The sequence below is a fragment of the Emericellopsis atlantica genome (assembly GCF_019669845.1).
Source record: "Emericellopsis atlantica unplaced genomic scaffold F5Z01scaffold_33, whole genome shotgun sequence".
Taxonomy (NCBI): Eukaryota; Fungi; Ascomycota; class Sordariomycetes; order Hypocreales; family Bionectriaceae; genus Emericellopsis; species Emericellopsis atlantica.
Window position 1 is genome coordinate 229,069 of NW_025764735.1, and position 13,136 is coordinate 242,204.

The window sequence follows — 13,136 nt, forward strand, 5'->3', positions numbered from 1 at the left end:
TTCATGTAAGTCTATAATATCGAAGACGATTGTCTTATAGTATCCTTATATCGTTGCGTCGAGATAATCGGTCTCGCGGTCGATAGTTCTACTATTATAATCGAAACTTTATCCTTTAATATTAAAAAGCTTATATGCCCGAGTCTTGTGATTCTATAGCAGCATATATCGGTTAACCACTACTAGTGAGATATAGTTGCCTATTGCCCCACTATCTAATAGTGCTCGTAGGTAATATCCGTTAATCTAGACTTCTAAAACCGTTTTCTGTCCTCCGTCTATCTCCACGGAGCAGAGGGTCTTTAGGTTTCCTTCGTCGTCCTATGCCCTTTCTATAGGCGATATTAATAGTTTTTTAACGGGTATTATTCTATGTTAATATTATTATCCTTAGGGTCGTATACGTAGCTACTGCCGTACGACTCTGGGTATGTCGAGGGATATCGTTTTCCTTCTTCTTCGTATAGGTGATATATATACCCGTAGTAGTAGACTCCGTAGTCTAGTATATATCCTTCGAAATGCCTATATATAACACACTACGTGTATGCTTTTCCCTGCGGAATAAGGTATTCTCGTGCCTCGATCCTGTGTCGTAGGTGTAGCGTTTCTTTCGCTCTAGTATATCTTTCGTGGTTTATCTTTCCTTTACTAATATAGTCTCGATCCGCTTATTCGGTAGGGTCGAACGGCAATCTTATGCCGTTAGGGTGCTTCTCGTATCCCTTGCACCCTTGTCCGTAGCTTAAGGCGCATTCCTTGCTCTTAACTATCTTAATGCCGAGCAATGCCTTTGCGGCATTCTCGTGTCGCTAGAGCTCTTCTATCTCCTTTTGTTCCCTAGTTCTATGCCAATCGAATACCTTTGCCTTAGCGTGTCGTGGATAGTCCACTAACTAACATCCGCGCTATGTTTTTTAGTCTCGTGCGCATGCTTCGGGGCATTTTGCTAACTACCTTAGTATTATATATCCTATGCTAGGTTCTATATGTATATATTCGTAGAACTTCGCTTTATGCTTTTCGTATGGGTCGTTGATAACGCGGGTAGCTAGTCCCCTGATTAAGTAGACTTAATACCTTCCTTTGTTAGGTATATATATTCTGCAAAAGTAGTGCACATAAGAGATCTATGAGAGTTCGTAGTGTTTTAGCGCATCTAGGTGTATATGTGGGTCGTCTCCTAAGACTATTCTTCGGTCTATTACCTAGTTAATTCCTCTGTCTAGTGTCTAAGCGGGGATAACTATCTAGAGGTCTTCTCCTTGCGGCAGGGGGTCGTATCGATCTATCGTTGCTTTTATCCATTCTCGTGGGGTTGCTCGTCCGTGTAGTAGGTTAGTCTCGAGCATCCTTTTCTTTTATAGTAGTTCTTCTTCGTAGTCTAGGGTATCGGTTATATCGCTTCCCGAATTATCGCTATCCTTAGGGGTTATGGTGATTTTCTATATAATAGCAAGGGTCCTTACCTTCGGGGCTTTTAGAAACTATCCCGATTCCTCCTTACCGCTTTTATAGGCATAGTAGTTGTTATTATAGCATCCTAACTAGTATAGGGCTTCGTGCGCCACTGGTTGGTTTATAGGTTACTTGTTGACCTTCTTTAGTATTTTTTCCGTGTTAGCTGCTTAGTTAGGGCATGGCACCCTAGACTAGCTTGGGTACTTCGTATCGTAGCCGGACCTAGTCATGTTTAGTTACTTCGGCTTACCTTTAGGCACTAGTCTCCAGCCCTAGCTTCGCCCCCTCTTTAGTGAGCGGCATTCGCGCTTCTAATAACCTAGCTTGCCGTAGTTATAGCAGGTTGAGTTTTTCTTATTATTATCTATCGCGGCGAGTTATCGTTGTATGGCGTCTAGGTCCATGGGTCCTAGGTTTGTCGTATATACCTATACTATATTCTGCTATCGGGGGCGTCCTTGGTTTAGATAGTAGCGACGTCCTCCGTTGCTATTGTTTCTAAAGTTTAGGTACGACTAATTTATATTCCTCCCTTTTCCTAATATTTTGCGCTTTAGGTATAGTCGGTTGTCGATCCTGATTATATTCGTGATATACTCCGTGAGGGACTTAGGTGTGTCTTTGTCGTAGAGTTGCTCCTAGACCTCTAACTTTAGATTATTAAAGAAGTAGGTTATAAGGGGTTCGTCGTCCTATCCGAGTCTACTAGATAGTTATCGAAACTTTGATACGTAGTCCGTAGTAGATCCCGTTTGCTTTAGGGTTCGTAGGGTCTTAATATTAACCCGGTTCTTATCCATATTCCCGAAGACGTCCTTAATAATATTCTCGAAACCTTCGAAGCTTGCGAACATAGCTTGAGTTTCGTTGTCTTAGAGGTTGGCCGCAGTCTCTATGAAATCCCTTATGCGTGGTTCGAACCACGCTAAGGCCGTGCCGGTAAGATATATTCCTACGTAAAGGATCTTATCTATGTTATCGGCGAGCTTGGTAGGGAATAGTCGATAGTACATCTTGAGCTAAGTTAAGAACCCGTTTAGTTGTCCTAGGTTACTATCGAACGGTCTAGGTGACTTGGGCTTAATCGTCTCGCTAAGGTCCCTAGCGTTGCTATTCTCTATATCGGCCATAGTGTCGTATTGCTTAAGTACTTAACACGGTAGTGCACTAAATAAGAGCTATTAATATATGACGTTCGGGTCTAGACTAGCTACCGGGTAGATAGAATAGAAGTCGGGTTTGAACTAAGTATACTAGGATATTATTAACTTGAGCAGTCGGGTTATAGTCTATGTGCGAGATAGTGGATCTTACGTAGATAATTATATTAATAGCTAAGGAGCTGGGTAGAGACTGACTATAGTGAAGCGTAGCTTCCTATATACTAGTTTATGAAAGTGAGGGCTCACGGGAGCGTCGTGATCTAGTGAGCCATGCGTTAATGTTGGCGCGTAGGCTCACGGTGAGGTCGCGAGCCATACTTTATGCGCGGTGGTATGATTGGAGGAAAAAGTGGGGTGCACGTGAGAGGCGCATGCGGTCGCATGCTGGGTCGTAACACTTATATAGCCTTTTTATTTAATAAGGTATTTAACTTCTTTATTTATTATTTATTTATTAATAATTCGTTCTAATTTATAGAGTTCTTTAAGGACTTCTAATTTATATTTTATTTTTACGTTTTATAGTACTTTTTTAAGTAATATAATATAAAAAACTAAGTATATTTTTATACTTAAGGGTAACAAAAGCTTATAATTAATATCTAAGATAACTTCGTCGATTTTAAATAATTTAAGTTTTTTATAGTTAAGCTTTAGTAAGGATTAAGTTATTATAAAATTTTTATATAGTAAGTAAACTATATCTCCCCTCCGAAAGATCGGTCCCTTCGATCTTTTCTTATTATAATATTTCGATATTTATATACGCACGAATTCGAGCTATCTTTTTATATATTTATATAATAAGTGTAATTAATTTACTTTAAGTATTACTTTTTTAATAAAAGGTCTATCCCTTAGTATTTTATTATTAAACTCGGGTTCGTATCTATAGTTCGCGTAAAATAATAAGATTTTAGTTAATTCTATAAGTATATTATTATAAGCGAGTTAAGTAAGTAATAACTTCGAGACTTAATTATCTTACTTATAGTTAATATAGTATCGTAGGTATTATTCTAGCGTTTAGTTTAATCTTTTTATTTATTTATTTATTTAAGGGTAGTAGGCTATACTAAGCTTATACTTAGTTCCGAGCTAAGTTATTAAAGCTTACTAGAACTTTAAGGTAAATATTATTCCTCGATCTAAAATAATTTCTTCTAGAAAGCTATAATTAGCTATAATATATTTAAGTACTATATATATAAGTATTTCTATATCTATTATTTCTTAATATAATAAGAAATATCCGAATTTACTTATTTAGTCTATAATAACGAATATATTATTATATTCGACGTTAGATCTTAGTTCTTTTAATTTAAGTAACTTTATAATATAATCGAAGGCTATTAATTCTTATAGTCTTAAAAGCACTAGTAATAGCTTTAGTTCCCCGTATAGTTTATATTATATAATCTTATTATATATATAGTTTTTATATTATCCGACGATATATACGATATTTACTTTAATTCCTTAGTAATCGTACGTTCGTTATATTCGTTTAAGAGTCTTCTTAACTCCTTAATATCCTACCGTAAGGTATATATAAATATTAGTTAAGATTTCGTCGCGTAATAGCGGTAGTATCTAGAGTAATTTATTTTTAATAAGTCTTTTTCTTATTTCTATCGTATAATCGTTAGGTATTTTTTTTCTATATTTAAATACTTAATTTAATATTTTATTATAGTATATAATATTTACTTCTACCTTAAATAAGAGAAAGTTAAGTATTATTTATATATAGCTCCCTTTATTATTTTATTAGAGTATCTAGCCCTTAGCTTTTAGTACTTTAATATTATAATCTAATTAGCGGCTAAGTATATTTACTTTATTATTTTCCGATCCTTTCCGATAGATAATCTTAATATCGTATTTAGCTAGGAATTTAGCGTATTATATTTATCGCGAGCTAAGTTTTTATATTATAGCGAAGTAAGAGATATTTTAATAATTAATATAAACCTTAGTTCTAAACTTCGTTCTTAATATATAATACTTAAATTCCTTAATAATAATAATAATTACTAAGAACTCCTTATCGTAAATAAGGTAATTTAATTCTATATTATAGAGTTTCTTCGAGAAAAAGGTAATTAATTATAGATTATTATTATTATCTTATTAATTAATTTACGCTCTTATAGCGTAATCCGATATATTTATTTCTAGCTCGAGTAATCTTTTAAGGTCGTAAGTTATAAGTACTATATTAAATATTATATTATCTTATAATATCTCAAAAGCTTTTTTTTATTCTTTTCTAAAATAAAATTCTTTCTTACCCTTCGTAAGTTTTATAAGTAATATTATAATTTTCGCGAAATCGCGTATAAAGCGCTAGTAATAGTTTACGAATCCTACGAATATTTATACTTCCTTAAGATTATTTTTTAATAAAAGCTATTCTTTAACTATATTAATCTTTACTTACTCTATTAGGATTTCGTTTAGTCGAATTATATATCTAAGGAAGATAATTTCTTATATATAAAACGTATATTTCTTTAAGTTAATTAAGAAATTCGTATCTTAAAGTATTTTTAGTACTTAATAAATATATTTCTTATATTTTTTAAGGTTCTCTAAGAAAATTAAGATATTATTTAAATATATTATAATAAAGATATTTAAATACTCCCTAAGTATATTATTAATTATTTATTAGAAAGTAGCTAGAGTATTAATAAGGCTAAATAATATTATTAAATACTCGAATAAACTAAACTTAGTACGGAAAGTTATTTTTTATTTATCTCCTTTCTTTATATAGATTAAGTTATAAGCTTTTTTTAAGTTAAGAGTAATAAATTAATTCTTATTATAAAGTCTATCCTTAAGCTCGTTAATAAGCGGTAAGGGTATCCTATCTTTAATTATAATATTATTAAGCTACCGATAGTTTACGATTAATTATAGCTTTTTATTTTTCTTTAGTATAAATATAATAGGATATCTTACTTCTAAGGTAGAGGTTTAGATATAGCCTTTCTTAAGTATTTTATCGATATATTTTTATAATATCTTAAGTTATTTCTAGTTAAGGTTATAAAGTTTATAGAACTTAGTTAAGGTCCTAGTTTTAAGATAGATTTCGTAATCTTATTAATTATATTAAGGGATATTTATTTCGAGGGTTTCCTTAAATAACTTACTATATTTATAATATTCTAAAGGTATATTCTTTATTTATTTTTTTTATTATAGGTTTTTTCTTCTTTTCTTCTTATAAAGCTTAGTTCGCTTTAAATATTTTTTATATAATATTAGCGATAATTTATTTTCCTTATTTATATCGTATACTTAGTTATAAGGCTTTCTCGGTTAATATTATAGCTTTTACCTCTTTCGGCTCGCTTATATCTTATTATAAAGATTCTTTAGAGGCTAAGTTATCGCGAATATTCGCTTTTTTCTAGCTAAATAATAATTATCGCGTTATTATATTTATCTACGCTAACTAGCTAATATACTAATTAACTATTAAATTACTCCTCGTTAACTATAAGTAACTTAGTATTATATTATATTTATATAAATTTATAATATCGAAGATAATTATTTTATAATATCCTTATATCGTTATATCGAGATAATCGGTCTCGCGGTCGATAATTTTATTATTATAATTAAAGCTTTATCCTTTAATATTAAAAAACTTATATAATTAAGTCTTATAATTCTATAATAACGTATATTAATTAATTATTATTAATAAGATATAATTCTTTATTATTTTATTATTTAATAATACTTATAAATAATATTTATTAATCTAGACTTCTAAAACTATTTTTTATCCTCTATTTATCTCTATAGAGTAAAAAGTCTTTAAGTTTTTTTTATTATTTTATACCTTTTTTATAAGCGATATTAATAATTTTTTAATAAATAATATTTTATATCGATATTATTATTCTTAAGGTTATATATATAGCTACTATCGTATAACTTTAGGTATATCGAGGGGTATTAGTTTCTTTCCTTCTCGTACGGGTAATATATATACCCGTAGTAATAAACTCCGTAGTCTAGCGTATATCCTTTATAATACTTATATATAATATACTATATATATACTTTTCCTCGCGGAATAAGGTATTCTTATACCTCGATCCTATATCGTAGATATAGTATCTTTTTCGCTCTCTTATACCTTTCGTAATCTATCTTACCTTAATTAATATAATCTCGGTCCGCTTATTTAATAAAGTTAAATAATAATCTTATACCGTTAGGGTACTTATCGTACTTTTTATATCCTTACTTATACTATAAGGCGTATTCTTTACTTTTAATTATCTTAATACTAAGTAATATCTTTATTATTATTTTATATTATCGGAGTTTTTTTATCTTTTTTTATTCCTTAATCCTATATTAATCGAATACTTTTACTTTAGTGTATCGTAGATAATTTATTAATTAATATTTACGCTATATTTTCTAATCTTATATATATACTTTAGGGTATTTTACTAACTACCTTAGTATTATATATCCTATATTAGGTTTTATATATATATATTTATAGAACTCTACTTTATATTTTTTATATAGGTTATTAATAACGCGGGTAGTTAGTCCTTTAATTAAGTAAACTTAATACCTTCTTTTATTAAGTATATAAACCTTATAAAAATAATATATATAAAAAACTTATAAAAGTTCGTAGTATTTTAGTCTATCTAAGTATATATATAGGTTATCTCTTAAGACTATCCTTTAGTTTATTACTTAATTAATTCCTCTATTTAATATCTAAGCGGGGATAATTATCTAAAGGTCTTCTCCTTATAATAAAGGGTTATATCGATCTATCGCTATTTTTATTTATTCTTATAGGGTTACTCGTCCGTATAATAAGTTAGTCTTAAGTATTTATTTCTTTTATAAGAGCTCTTCGTCGCTATCTATAGAGTTAGTATCGGATAATTCTTTATCTATATTATCTAAGTACTTCCTTAATCTTATAATAACCTTATATATTATAACTAAAGCGCGAGACCTATATAATACCTTAAAGAACTATCCTAAGTTTTCCTTACTATCTTAATAAGTTAGGTAACTATCGTCGTAATATCCTAATTAATATAATACTTCGTAAGGTATTAATTACTTTCTTACTTTTTCTCTAGCTTTCTTTATTTCTTTAAGGAATTTTTTTTATTCTTTCTCCCTAAAGGATATTATATTTTATAAGGGGCTAATATCGTATCCGGACTTAGTTATATTTAATTACTTATACTTATTTTTAAGGACTAGCTTTTAGCCCTAGCTTCGTTCTTTCTTCGGGGAATAATATTTATATATAAAATATCCTTTCTTACTATAGTTATAATAAGTAAGGTTTTTTTTACTTATCGCGGCGAGCCTTTATTCTATCGTATTAAGATCTATTAGTTTTATATAAGTTCCGCTAAGAGCTATGCTTTAGTAAAATCGAGGTCGTCCTATATTAAGATAGATTTAGTTTTTATTATTACGATCGCGGTTCGAGGTATTAGTAAAATACTATCCTTTCTTCTCGCGTTATTATTCGAATTATTAGTTATCGATTTTAATAACTATCGCGATATAGCTTACGAGGGTAATAAGTTAGTCTTCCTTATATAATTCGTCCTTAACCTCGTCCTTAAGGCCTTAGTAAAAAAAAACTATCTTATCTCCTTCGCTCTTAGTAATCCTAGACGTGATTTAAGTAAATAAAGCGCTATAATCTAAGGCTAACCTTTTTTATTTTAATACCTTTAGTTAGTTCTCGGCTAGGTATTCTTTATCGATAATCCTAAAGGTCGCTTTTAATATTTCTTTAAAGTTATTATAATATATAAAGATATCTTTTATCTCCTATCTTCGGTATTGATAAATATTAATTATAAAGTCCTTAAGAGTAAGTTCGAATTATACTAAAGTAACTCTTAATAAGTATCCTATTATATAGCGTATTTTATTTTCTTTTATATAAAGGATAGATAAGAAATATTATTAATAAGCTTTAACCTAAGTTAGGAATCCTTAAAAGTCTTTAGTTATACTATCGAATAGTCTTAGTTAGCGTAGCTTTATAATTTCTCTTAGATCCTTACCGGTAGCCTATCGAATAATATTATTATTTATATTATTTATCTCGTTCCTTAGTTAGGCGGCTTACTAATATTATAAGGTTATTCTTTTATTAAAAAAATAATAGGCTTTATTATATTATTATTTATCGCGGGTCTATATATTAATAATTTATTATAGCTACCCTTATAACTCTTAGATTTATCCCTTAAGGATCTTCGTATCTTTATTATCGGACTTATTTAAGTCTAAGTCTATAAACTAAGCTATATAAAAAGGCTTAGTATACTTAGCTATAGCCTTACCCTTATCGGCGGACTTAAGGGCTATCTTAAAGGATTTATTAGCTATAGTATTATATTACTTAAGTACTTAATATAGTAATATATTAAATAAAAGCTATTAATATATAATATTTAGGTTAGACTAGCTATAGGGTAAGTAAATCTAAGGTTAGTTTATAAACTAAGTATACTAAGATATCGTTAACTTAAGCGGTTAGGTTATAGTCTATATACGAGATAGTAAATCTTATATAAATAATTATATTAATAGCTAAGGAGCTAATAAAGACTAATTATAATAAAGCTAGGCTTCTTATATATTAAGTAAATATTATATAGTTAACGATAATCGATTATTATCTACGAGCGCCTTTATAATATAATTAACTATAATCGCTAATCGCTTATAGTTATCTATCTTACGTAATATATAGGTAATATATAATAAGAGGAAAAAAGTAAGGGGTATATAAGAAGCGTATATAGTTATATATCGGGTCGTAATAAGTTAGGATATTACGATAATAATTACTTAACTTATTAGGATAGTAAGGAAAACTTAGGATAGTTCCTTAAGGTATTACGCGGGTCTCGCGCTCTAGCTATAATATATAAGGTCGCTATAAAACTAAGGAAATACCTAGATAATATAAATAAAGAATTATCTAATACTAACTCTATAAATAGCGATAAAGAGCTCTTATAAAAGAAATAAATACTTAAGACTAACTTATTATATAGACGAGTAACTTTATAAGAATAAATAAAAGTAGCGATAGATCGATACGACCCTTTATTATAAAGGGGAGACCTTTAAATAATTATCCCCGCTTAAGCGCTAAATAAAGGAATTAATTAAGTAATAAACTAAAGGATAGTCTTAGGAGATAACCCGCGTATATACTTAAATATATTAAAATATTACGAACTCTTATAAGTTTCTTATATATATTATTTTTATAAAGTCTATATACTTAATAAAGGAAGGTATTAAGTTTATTTAGTTAAGGGATTAGCTACCTATATTATTAATAACTTATATAAAAAATATAAAGCGGAGTTTTATAAGTATATATATATAAAACCTAATATAAGATATATAATACTAAGGTAGTTAATAAAATACCCTAAAGTATATATATAAGACTAAAAGATATAGCATAAATATTAATTAATAAACTATCTACGATACGCTAAAATAAAAGTATTTAATTAATATAGGACTAGGGAATAAAAAGAGATAGAAAAACTCTAACGATACGAGATAGTAATAAAGATATTATTTAATATTAAGATAATTAAGAATAAAGAATACGCTTTATAATATAAGTAAGGATATAAGAAATATAATAAGTACCTTAACGGTATAAGATTATTATTCGACTTTACCGAATAAGCGGACTAAGATTATATTAACTAAGGTAAGATAAACCGCGAAAGGTATAAGAGAGCGAAAAAGACGCTATATTTATAATATAGGATTAAGGTATAAGAATACCTTATTCCGCGAGGAAAAGTATATATATAGTATATTATATATAAGTATTATAAAAGATATACGCTAGACTATAGAGTCTATTACTACGGGTATATATATTACTTATATAAGGAAGAAAGAAGTTAATACCCCTCGATATACCTAGAGTCGTACGATAGTAACTATATATACGACCCTAAGAATAATAAGATCGATATAGAATATTACTTATTAAAAAATTATTAATATCGCTTATAAAAAAGGTATAAAATAATAAAGAAAACCTAAAGACCCTTTATTCTATAAAGATAAATAAAGGATAAAAAATAATTTTAGAAGTCTAAATTAATAAATATTACTTATAAGTATTATTAAATAATAAGGTAATAAGAAACTATATCTTATTAATAATAATTAATTAATATACGTTACTATAGAATTATAAAACTCGATTATATAAGTTTTTTAATATTAAAAAATAAAGCTTTAATTATAATAATAAAACTATCGACCGCGAGACCGATTATCTCGATATAACGATATAAAGATACTATAAAATAATTATCTTCGATATTATAGACTTATATAAATATAATATAATACTAAGTTATTTATAGTTAACGAGGAGTAATTTAATAATCGATTAGCGTATTAGCTAGTTAGCGTAGATAAATATAATAACGCGATAATTATTATTTAGCTAGAAAAAAGCGAATATTCGCGATAACTTAGCCTCTAAAGAATCTTTATAATAAGATATAAGCGAGCCGAAGGAGGTAAAAGCTATAGTATTAATTAAGAAGGCCTTATAACTAGGTATATAATATAAGTAAGGAAAACGAATTATCGCTAATATTATATAAAAAATATTTAAAGCGAATTAAGCCCTATAAAAAAAAAGAAAAAAAAACTTACGATAGAAAAAGAACGAATAAAGAATATACTTTTAGAATACTATAAATATAGTAAGTTATTTAAAGAAACCCTTAAAATAAGTATCCCTTAATATAATTAATAAGATTACGAAATCTATCTTAAAACTAAGACCTTAACTAAGTTCTATAAACTCTATAACCTTAACTAAAAGTAACTTAAGATATTACGAGAATATATCGACGAAATACTTAAGAAAGGCTATATCCGAACCTTTACTTTAGAAATAAGATATTCCGTTATATTCGTACTAAAGAAAAATAAGAAGCTATAATTAATTATAGACTATTAATAGCTTAACGATATTATAATTAAAGATAGGATACCCTTATTATTTATTAATAAGCTTAAGGATAGACTTTATAATAAGAATTAATTTACCGCTCTTAACTTAAAAAAAGCTTATAACTTAATTTATATAAAGAAAGGAGATAAATAAAAAATAACTTTCCGTATTAAGTTCGATTTATTTAAGTATTTAATAATATTATTTAGCCTTACTAATACTCTAGTTACTTTCTAACGAATAATTAATAATATACTTAGGGAGTACTTAGATATCTTTATTATAGTATATTTAGATAATATTTTAATTTTCTTAAAGAACCTTAAAGAATATAAGAAATATATTTATTAAGTACTAAAAATACTTTAAGATATAAACCTCTTAATTAATCTAAAGAAATATATATTTTATATATAAGAAATTATTTTCCTCGGATATATAATTTAACTAAACGAAATCTTAATAAAATAAGTAAAGATTAATATAGTTAAAGAATAGCCTTTATTAGAAAATAATCTTAAGGAAGTATAAATATTTATAGGATTCGTAAACTATTATTAATACTTTATACACGATTTCGCGAAAATTATAGTATTACTTATAGAATTTATAAAAAATAAGAAAGAATTTTATTTTAAAAAAAAATAAAAAAAAGTTTTTAAGATATTATAAGATAATATAATATTTAATATTATACTTATAACTTACGACCCCGAAAGGCTACTTAAGTTAGAAATAAATATATCGGATTATACTATAAGAGTATAGATTAGCTAATAAGATAATAATAATAATTTACGCTTAATTACTTTTTTCTTAAAAAAACTCTATAGCATAGAACTAAACTATCTTATTTACGATAAGGAATTCTTAGTAATTATCGCCGTTATTAAGGAATTTAAATATTATATACTAAGGATAAAGTTTAAAACTAAAGTTTATACCGATTACTAAAATATTTCTTACTTCGCTACGATATAAGAACTTAGCTCGCGATAAGTATAATATATTAAATTCCTAGCCGAATATAATATTAAGATTATCTATCGGAAAAGATTAGAAAATAATAAAGTAAATATACTTAACCGCTAATTAAACTATAATACCGAAATACTAAAAGCTAAGGGCTAGATACTTTAATAAAATAACGAAGGGAGCTATATATAAATAATACTCCTTTAAAAAATCAGACGGCTTTTGGGCCGCCGGAAATGGCAGGTTTGGCCACCGAACCCGGCGGCGCACGAGCCAGGAATCCAGCGCTGCTTTAAGGGTCCTCGCCTGCGACATGGTCTTTACGCCGCGCTCAAGTACCCGCCCGTACCGAGCAACAACGTACTGTCGCAGGCTGTGGGCCCAACTCGCCTCGATCGATCTCATGGGCCTTCTTCGCTTGCTTGACCCCTGGTCACATCCACTGCCTGAGCGCTCAAAAATGACTCCCATGCTCACCT